The sequence below is a fragment of the Megalobrama amblycephala genome, linkage group LG7 (genome assembly GCF_018812025.1).
Source record: "Megalobrama amblycephala isolate DHTTF-2021 linkage group LG7, ASM1881202v1, whole genome shotgun sequence".
NCBI lineage: Eukaryota > Metazoa > Chordata > Actinopteri > Cypriniformes > Xenocyprididae > Megalobrama > Megalobrama amblycephala.
In genome coordinates, this window is record NC_063050.1 from 5,792,868 (window position 1) to 5,804,163 (window position 11,296).

The 11,296-nt window shown below is 37.3% G+C and overlaps 1 protein-coding gene across 7 annotated transcripts in view; it reads right to left on the bottom strand.

The window, feature by feature from the left end:
• LOC125271592 (NACHT, LRR and PYD domains-containing protein 12-like) overlaps positions 1-11,296 on the bottom strand; it is a 296,158-nt gene that overhangs the window by 31,334 nt on the left and 253,528 nt on the right. The gene's annotated exons all lie outside the window — the stretch shown is intronic.

Consider the following 11,296-nt stretch of genomic DNA (forward strand, 5'->3'; position numbering starts at 1 on the left):
TGTGACGTCACATGCCACCTCTGCTCCAAATTAAGCCTTTTTACAGCTTGATTATATAAATGATTTTTTATTGATGATGAGGGTGTTTTAAGTTATGGAACTTGCAGGATGTAATAATGATACAAAGACTTCTTATATGCCAAAAGACCAAGATAATTTTGATTTCTTATGTCATGACCCCTTTAAAAGTGCTTGTTTACCAACAGGTGTCACAAATAGTCTACTATGTGTGGCACATTTTCCACGTTATCTCTGTGAATGAAAATGAGAAATGTAGATCTTTAAATTGAATTTTACTTAAATTTAATGTTGATGTGAGGTTGAATTGTAAATGGATGTTGTTTGGATTGTAGTCAGAGATATTGGGCTATATAAACAAAATTTACAATGTTAAGCAATAAGTGTTAAGTTCCTGCAGTTTGTCAATTTTCTTGTTAAGGGTTGGATTTTGCGTGACCTGTATGAGACATATCAGTAGTTTTGACAGTCATCTGCCTGTTTAAGTGAAGAACTGCACTACTTGTGGATTTTTTATTAAATGTAATATACGTATTAACTACAATTGTGCTGACCTGTGGCACAAAACTTTCAACCTCTGTAGCACCAGTGCTACGTGCAAAAAAAGTTAACGTACAGCCCTGCTTCGAGATGTGTTTTTCTCATTCGTATTTCTAACTTTAGCACATTTCCATTTTGCATAACCTGACAACATGATCATTCATAAATAAAATATACATTCTGAATAAAATATTTCATATTAGAAATAAAGTGTAGGTTTAAAGTTCTGCATGTAACACAAGTAATCATATTTTTATGAAAGCAGGGATACTGTTGGAATAGCCTATTAATGCAATATAATGACTGCGTTCAGATGAGTGTTTCTCATAGCCTATCTTGTGCTTTTGTTCTTGTTTATTATCATTTTTATTTAGTCATTTCAAATTCTGATTTAAAATGGTAAGCAGTCAGTTGTTGTTGTTTTTTTTTTTTTTGGTTTAGAACGTAATGTTTGTATTTTAACCCTTTCTTTGCACAATGTACAGCATAGTCTAAAGATTTGTTTTCATAGCCTTTATATTACAGATTGTTTGGAGAACAACATTGGGCAGGATGTGGAATAATAATTAAAAAAATAAATAATGGATTGAAATTAAATTTTGTCTAACTAATCAAAAAAGTAATCGACAAATTAATCAATTATCAAAATAATTCTTTATTGTGGCCCTATAAAAAAAAAAAAAAAAATCTCATCTCTCTGTGTGAATTCAGTGTTTTTGACTCCCATAGTCTGCCACTACAGGTTTACACCTACCTGGGGTCAGAGGTCACTGATTTAACACTGAGTTTAGGAGGATCGTACATGAATCGGTCACTCTTCAGAGACACACAGTGTTTTGTAGGTGTAGATTTTCTCTTTCTCTTCTCCATAATGACAAACTGACTTCAGACCTGCATATGGAAACACAGTTAACAGCAGTTTGTGGAGGATCATTTTCTTCTGAAGTCCATAAAGTACTGGTTTACTGACTGTGGAAGAACTGGTCTGACTGCACAAAGCCCAGGGGCCAGATTTACTAACAGCCTGGGCTAGCGCAAATCCTCTTTTGCCACTAAAAACTACTGTCAGGATTTACTAAAGACACGCAGTGTAAAATCAGCGCTGAAAAGGTGTGGACTGAGTTGTTTTTGCGGCTGACCTTATTGCATATGCATTTGTAGGAGTTTCCCTTTCCGACGCAAAATTTATGGGAGGAGAGTATTTAAATGATTCACGCAACGTGATTTACTAATGTTTCGCTCATCAGTTTACTGCTATTTGCGCTATTATTTAATGCCCAAAAAAAGCATGTCTTAACCCATTTTGCGACATGGCTGCAGTTGTTGCTGCTGGGAGGAGACAACACAGAGAACAGAGAGCGTGTGGTAGAAGGGAGACAATATTTTCCACTCGTTTTCATTTCTTTGGAATACCAGAGGAAGACGTTATCCGAACATATCATTTGCCAAGCCATGTTAGTCTATAGATGTGTGCGTGTTTGTCAGATTACATGTAAGAAGTGGCGCCTGTGTTGACCCGCACCTGATGGGAGCATCAGCTCTGCTTATTTGCATCCCAACTCTCATTTGCACTGCTCTTGTTAGATTGCGTTGGAGCCTGTTACACTTTTCTAATGCTTAATAGCTGTTCTCCCTCCACAATAATGAGTTCCAGTGTATTCAATTGATGCAGTTAAACAATCAGATACAAAAACAACAACTATGAATCCCATCAGCTCAAATTTGACTGTCATCATATGATTCCAACAGATTTATTATCATTTGTAGTCAAGTCATCTTCATTTACGTATATAGCACTTTTTACAATACAGATTGTTTTAAAGCAGCTTCACATTATTAATAGGAAAATTTCTTTCTTTACAAATTAACATTGCCAATTTACCTGTCTGGCCCACATAATACAGAATTATTAGTCGTTTCCATGGATCTATGTGAACTGTAATAATTTTGATAACGTTTTATCTATACATAGGGAAAGGGAAGGGAAGGAGGCCTTTGCAGGAGATAGTTTAGTTGACGCAAAAAAAGATGGCAAGCACGTATGGCAGGTCAACAGGCTAGCGAAATGCTAGTGTGTTGTGCTAGTGATAATGATTTAGATTAAAGCTAGTGATTTCAGATTAATGTGATATTAGACAATATCTGATACTATGGTGATGAGTAAGTTATACTTAACAATACAAACAAGAATGAATGATAGTATATAGAGAAAGCTAAACGGAGCTTACAGACACAAAAAAAATGTGCCATACACATAGCACATTATCTGCTTCTATAATTCAATTCATGTAAATTGTTAGGCTGCATAGATCAGGTCAGCGGGAACCGGGAACACTTCCCATTACACCTGATGTACTCGCTACATCATAAGAAGAATGGCGTCTACACTAATATTAGTCTCTCTGTTTATCCCGAGGTTTACCGCAGCCTGCCAGATCCAGGTCGTATCCAGATGAGATGAAGGACCTGCATCTAGACATGATGGTAACATCATGAAGTGTCAACTAATCTATCCCCTGTGAAGGCCCATTTCCCTTTCCTTTTCCTATGTATTGATAAAACATTATCAAAATTATTCCAGTTATTCCAGCATGGATCCATGGAAACGACTAATTTTTCTGTATTATGCGGACCAGACAAGTAATTTGGCAATGTCACTTTGTAAAAAGCATCTGCGCACATACACATTCAGACGCACCTATAGGCTAAACACGTTAATGAATGGCAAGAACGCATTTAAAGTCTTCTGTTTTTAGTTAAAAGGTGTCATTTAAGCGGCCTCTAAGTTAATAATTAACGATTTTTACAACTGAACTGATTCAATCAACAACCAACTTTAGCTTGATAATAACTTTTTCCTAGAGCTGCTGTAGAGCCAAAACAATCTCTGTCCATTAATTTTCCTATTATCACTGTGAAGTTGCTTTGAAATAATCTGTATTGTAAAAAGCGTTATATAAATGAAGATGACTTGACTTGACTTGATTTGGCAAAACACTCAGCAGCGAGACAGGAAAGTGTGTGGTGTGTGGTCTCTGTCTCTGACATCCTGCAACTCTTTCCATCTCTCTTAAATACTTCAGATGAAGAAGAATTTCATCTTCCAGACAGATAAAGACCCTAAGGACAAATTTCCAAATCAACAACAGAATGGCTTCAGAAGAAGATGATCATCAATGTTTTGGATTGACCCAGTCAGAGCTCAGATCTGAACCCAATCAAAAAACTTGTGCAATGACTTGAAAAAGGCTATTAAGGTCCAATGAAACCAGTTTTACACAAACCAGCCATCAAAAATACATCAGTATGTCATAATCAATCGTCTCACTAAAGCTGAAAGTCTGTGAATTGACGCCTAGAAGTATTTAGTATTTACTGTAAATGTTTACTTTCCACCTTTGTATATTTCAGATCGTAAAGAACCCACAAATTAATCACAAGTAAAAGCAGAATCCCTAGAGCTCGATATCGTTATAATCCTAAAGATGAACTTGAGCACTTTTACAAGTGTCACAACTCCATAAAATAAACTGTTAATATTTGAAGATCGTGTTTAATATGATAGCAATGCAAATGCGAAAATATTGTACAATAATATGACATGATAACAGAAGCGGATAAATGAACTTACGGTAATGTGATATTTATGTCTGTTTCAAAACTTCTGAAGGCGAATTTCCATTTCCTTTACTTCTTTACTTTCGGTTTCTGCGCAAAGGTGTTTCCCCAGAATGCACATGCACAGAGGCCTCAGCTATCAACAACCAATAAACCGCACCCATCACTCTGCTTCTTTTAGTTTTCACTGCATGAAAAGAGGTGTATCCAGACTAGCAAACTCCTGTATACACCACTGATTTCTGGAAGTATCCACAAGTATACCATCCTGACCATTTATATTAAGTTCCACCCATCCAGATACTTGTAATGATACATGCTATAGCCATTTGTAATCCCCATGGCAAATGATCCCCTCAAGGATTTTGTCCGGGGACATTTTCACACTTAAACCAGACAGATATTGGGCCCTATAATACACCCGGCGCAATGCGACGCAAGGCGCAGCGCAAGTGTGTTTGCTAGTTTGCGTCCGGCGCCGTTCGCGTTTTCCCGTTCAGCGCCACGTCCTTAAATTAGTAAATGCATTTGCGCCAGTTAGTGCGCCCATGGGCGTGCTGGTCTAAAAAAGAGGTGTGTTCAGGCGCATTGCCGGCGCATTGCTATTTTAAGGAGCTGAAAATAGACTGCGCCATAGACCAACTCAAACCTGGTCTAAAGTCTAAAGTCAATGGCGCAATATTTTTTTGTTAGAGCGCGTTGGTAGAAACTGCGCCTCTGTCCACAGTGCGCGTTGACTTTGCTTATTACACACAGGCATGCGCATCACACAAACATGCCAAATATTAAAAACAAATGGATTACAGTGTAAAAGAATATTATTGTGTAGGCTACATAAATATAAAAATGTAATGATGAATAGTCATTGCATATATTAGAATTAGGCTACCTATTTTCAATTCAGCCTATTACTACTTATAATGATGAACGAAATTGACTAATTAATTGAACAATCGTGCCAATACACACACATATATATTAACTGACTCATCGCGTGTACGCCATGTAAATAGCAATCCGCCATGGCGCGAGCGCATCTCGCTCTTAAAGGGAATGGAAGATGACACTCTGATTGGTTTATTGAATGTTACGCCCATTACTCATTAAGAGAATAGGGACAACCCATTTCAAAAATGCGCCCCGGCGCACGGACCGTTTTTCCGTCGTTAATATAGCAAAAGTGGATTTGGACACGCCCTGAGTGCACCTGCGCCGTGCGCTTTACACTTTGCGTTTAGATCGTTAAAATAGGGCCCATTGAGCCACTGAGCACACAGACTTTCCTCAAAAATCATTTCATTGCTCAGCTGACAGAGTGTGTCTGCTTCCCGAACAGTGATAGGAAGACTGTTCCAAAGTTTAGGTGTTAAATAGGAGAAGGACCTACCGTCTGCAGTTGATTTTGATATTTTAGTTATCAACTGTCCAGAATTCTGAGATCGCAATACACGTGAAGCACTATAATGCATTAAGAGCTCACTCAGGTACTGGGGAGCTAAACCATTTAGTGCTTTATAGGAAAGTAGCAAGATTTTAAAATCTATACGATGTTTAATAGGGAGCCAATGCAGTGTTGACAGTACCAGCCTAATATGGTCTGCTCCGGGATGGACAGTGGGTAAACTCTGCCTTTGTGCAGAGTAGCCCCAGGTAGCAGGTCGATTGCACAGTCCTATGGCCAATGTGGTGGAAGTTGGGTTGCCAACCGCTTGCTGATTACATCCTGGAACACCCAGTACTCTGGAGGTATCTCCACTTTGCTTTCAACCTCTGGACGGTGGTTGAATTGAGAGGGATTGCGGTTTCTGGTTGGAGAAGGTTTGAGAATGAGGGATTTGAGAATGCAGGCATGAAAACTAGATACACTCCACTGCAGACTTTCACCGGTGTTCAAGCTGATATGAGGCTGGTGTTGTGACATCCACGGGCATCCCAGGATGATATCCGCCGTGGATCCTTCCAACACAGTGGACGTGATCTCCTCAGTGTACTGGCATCCAATGTGGAGCGTCAGAGTGTTGGAGAGAAGTGCTGGATGTGACCATGGCCCAGCGGTTTTCCTTGGATGTTGTGAATTCTCAATTCCGGGAAGCAGCGTTTCCTTCAGACATTGAGTTTCTGGAGAACCTGGATTGAGATGAAGTTCCCTGTGGAACCCGATTCGATGAGCGCTTGTGCTGGAACACAGATTTGTGGAGTTATGATTTGTAAAGTAGTTTGTGACAAGGGAGCTATTTGAAGTGGAAGTTGGATAGTACTCACTGCTGGGCGTGGTGGTCGGACTGGGCAGGCAGTGATGATGTGATCCTCTCCCCCACAGTACAGGCAGAGTTGATTTATAATTTGATGCTCCGCATGTATCAGGTAGTAGGAGTCCATCTGCAAACACAGAGTTTATTGAACAGAGGCAAGGAAATGGACAGGAATGTAGACTGGTGAGTATATAAACAATATGGAAATGAGATGTAGACTTAGCTGGTTAGTAATTGTAATGTCAGGTGAATGAAGCTGAAGCAGACGAAGGGCAGATGACGGAAGACAGATGACAGAAAGGTAAGAAGTCCAATGAAGCGTGTTCGTACGGGTGCAGTGAATCAGAATTCTGGGGAGAGTGAACGAGTGGGTGGAGCATGCTGATCTGGTGACAATGGGTTGTAAGTGGTCTGTGTTGGTTGTGACCATGGGAGATGGGGTAAAAACACAGAGAAATCATCCACTTGATAGACAAAACAGGACAAAAAACTGAACAAAAGAACTTAGGTCCTGTCCACACAAACACAGGTATTTTCATAACTGCAGCTTTTCCTATGCAGTTTGGCCATTCATCCAGACGCAAATGCAGTATCTGGTCACTGAAACTGAACTTTTTTGAAAACTCCTGCCAAGGTGAAGATTGTTAGAAACTCTAGTTCCAGTGTTTCTGTGTAGACGGTGAAATCGGAAATTTTGGGTTGTGACGTCAGAACCAGAACCAGTAATAACCTTTTTTCCTGGCCTCTGATTGGCCAACATAGCTTTACGGTAAGGGTTATATTGCCACCTGTTGGTTTGACATGCTCTTGACAGTGCTTCATATCGTGTTTTTGCGTTTTCATGTGCACAAATTTTTTTTTTTAAGCGAAGGAGGAAAAACTCACTTTATAAAAATACCTGTGTATGTCTGGACTAGGCCCAAGGGAACTAATGAGATAATTAATGAACACCAGGTGAACTAAATGACTAATCAGACACACTGGAAACCTGTGTCACAAAGAAACAGGGAAAAAACACAATGAAACATAACATAACTATGACATCCATGAGTAAACGTTAAGTAGAAAAACTGATGATACACGAACCAGAATCTCAGGATTATGTACATACCTGGCTCAGGTGATTATGTGCTTTAGAAAATGTATCCTAACACCGGAGAGAGCACTGAAAGAATCATCTAAAGGTTTTTATACTTACCCATACAGTATCATTACAGCACAGAGCAGCAGTACTTTAGATGAGGGAAATTTCTCTTTGTACGGTAAACTGTACATAGTATAAAAAAAGAAATTAAAATCCTAATTTCACGGACAACGATTGTGATTTTTTCAGGTTGTTTTCTTTTATTTTAAATTGTTTTCAAAACTCAAATTTAAAACTCTGCTGTTATTTTCTATATTATAACATTAATGACAAATTACAGTAATTCACATTTTTATACAGAAAAAATACAAATATATGTAAAAATACAAAAACATCTGTAATTAATATAATAACAAAAAAGTTGTACAAATGATAAAATGGTCAAATGACAGGCAGCAATGGAAACAGCAAAAAAAAAACAAAAAAAAACAAAAAAAACATAACATTAAAATAAAAAAATAAAATTAAAGTAAAATCTTCTTATTTAAATAGGCTGAAAAATGTTTTTTTTTTCCTTAATTATTTATTTTACAGGTATTTCCTGAATTGTTACAATCAAACACCTTCACTGTAAAAAAAAAATAATAATAATAATAAAAAACAAATGGTCAAATGACTGGCAGCACAGGTGTGCCAAACAATAATCATAAAGTTCAAATAAAATCTGCTTTAGTTGGGCTTTTGACACTTGACTTCTTTATTTTAATGTTTCTCTGGCTGCTGTAACTGTGTGTTTCCGAAGCACATTTGTTATAGCAAAAACTCCAAGATATTCTGATTTTTTATTCATTATATAGGAAGTGTTTTCAGCTGTCTTTTAGACTCACAAACATCAAGAATCAGTACATGAACCTCAACAATGGTGATCAACAAAAAGCTTTATTTATGACTTTGAGCATCACAAAACAAGCTACTAGAGTTTATCTGAATATTTTTTGGTTGTCACCATTGTTCAATTCAATTCAGTTCACATTTATTTGTATAGCACTTTTCACAATACATATCCTTTCAAAGCAGCTTTACAGAGAATCACACACTCGGATCAAGAATCACAGGCAGGGTTGGGCAAAAATACATCAAAATGTATTTTAAAATAAAATACCAAATACCTTAATTTTAAGTGTATCAAAATAAACTACAAAATACAGCACCCACACCATGCATCAAAATAAACTACTGTATTTTTGTATTTTAAAAATACTACAAAATACTTTTACAAGAGAGCATGAAATTTCTTCGCAAACCTTCCATCAATTGGCCTATTTTATCAATCCCTTCACCATTATACTGACTCAGTTGATTAAGTACACAGTGTTTGATAGCACCAGCTTTTTCAATCAATAAATCTAACATATGCAACCAGTTAAAGGCACAATATGTACAGTAGGATTTTTGGATTAAAATATCCAAAAACCACTAGAACAATGTAATATATTTTGATGACTTGTATCTTGCATTATCCCAAATGTTTCCAAGAATGTTTAAATCCAGAGAAATGAGCAATTTCAACCAGGACATGGGCTTTGTTCATGTGTCGCCTATCAATGACTACATATCCTCAATTTCCGGTTTTATTTTTGTTGACATCAAAGACGCATTATATTCCTGATATGACTAATAAAACATATTATATATTTTATTCGACAGATAAGGAACTGTTTGGATACATTCATCGACTGAAAACTAATCATGTTATATAGCTTCTTGTATAAATTTTGTTTTCTTGATTTACTGCGAGTACCATGTTTTACCATGACTAACATCGATCTAGCTTACTGCAGTGTACTACAAGTGTCTCATAGTAGCCGCCAAGTAAACGGAGAGTAGCATTATAACAACTTTCAACACACAGATGTATCTAATATGATAAACAGCGCTGCATTACCCCACATACGCTAGACCAAAACAATTGTAAACGGCGACTGTGGCATAATAAAAGTTCCGCTGCTCTCAAGACATGTCGCTTTCGTCTCTCATTAATAATCACTCCAGCGGTCTCATTCAGCTCCATCATCACTCGCCCTGCTCTGCTTCATAATACTGTAACATTAATAATCTCATCCATTAACATGATTTCTGCACGAGTCCCATCCAGATTCTTTTCCACTGGCTGTAGACGTGAAAACAACACATCCCATGTTTCCACAAAATCAAGGATAAGCAACTAAATAAGCGACCTCTTGTGGCAAAAATTTACATAATGTGGCTTTAACAGATCAAATATTCACATATCCATGTGATCTTCCAAATGAAGGTTAATTTTAAAATAACCAACAGTTTAGTGTTTAACAGTTTGTGAATGACTTGTATCCTAATTTAGTTACTTGGTGTTTGGTAACAAAGGGCCTACTTTGCATCAGCAACACTGACTCAATGACAAACAAGTCAATCATAAGAAGACAACTGATGGCTCCTGTATTCATAGCAACTAGTTTCTAACTAATTAATCATTTGATTGTTAATCATAGACATAGGGGGCTGCTGCTTGGTATAATAGTTTTCAAGAACATTATGTAAATTGGTAAACTATTTAGCCTAGGCTACTAAAACAAACACTAAAACATCTGTTCTGAACTCAACAAGTCTGGGCAAACTACTAAGCACCAATCAGAGGCTGCATTTTTATGGTGTCATCATGTAGACTTCTTACAAAGTATTTTACAGTATTTTAAAACTACACAAATACAAAACACTAAAGTATTTTGATACAAAATACAAAGCCATTTTCATCAACCCGATCAAATACAAATTACAAAATACTATTTTGTATTTGAAATACGTATTTGAAGTACATGTATCATAAATACTGCCCATCCCTGATCACAGGCACAGCGGACAGGCATACAACCAGACACGCAGGCATACAACCAGGACATCTTCACCTCAACATGTCGAATGAAAATGTTAGAAAATATGACAGTTGCACAGCATTTGAAAGCCCAAAGTTTTATTAATTGTTTACTAAAATTAACTAACAAATTCAAGAAACTGCATTAGCCCATGGCCCCGCAAAGGCTTAATGCAGTACTGTCTCCAGGTAGTACTCGAGGGCTTCAATTATTAGAAGTTATTACATCTAAATAATGTCCTCAGAGACCAGACTCTGGGTGAAATGACTGAATGATCATCAACAAGTAACCAACATCATCTGATCGGATTTTTTTTTTTTTTTACTAATTTTGCTATAACAAATGTGCTTTAGAAACACACAGCTACAGCAATTGGAGAAAAACTCAAGAAGTCAAGAATCTGAGCCCAACTAATGCAAACACCCACCTCCATAACAGTCAACTGTGACTAGTGAATCAGGCCATTACACAATGATAATATCATCATCAGATCGCAGCCATCATGACCTGGCCTGCATCTCCCAAATTAGTTGATCGTCAACTTATGATTATGACGCTTTTGGGAAACGCAGCCCAGATCATAGTTTCTCTGATCATAACAAATGTGCTTTACAAACACAAAGTTGGAGTAGCCCGAGTAAAATTAATATTAAAAAGTAAATGGTCAAGAGCCCAACTAAAGACAACACTGATCACCATCATGATGACTTTCATAAAAAATTAAGGGCTCTATTTTAACGATCTAAGCGCATGGTCTAAAGCGCACAGTGCAAGTGCACTTAGGACGTGTCCAAATCCACTTTTGCTAGTATAATGAGGGGGAAAATGGTCCATTTGAAATCCACTGAAGTTTTTACTTCCTGCTTTGCCACTGT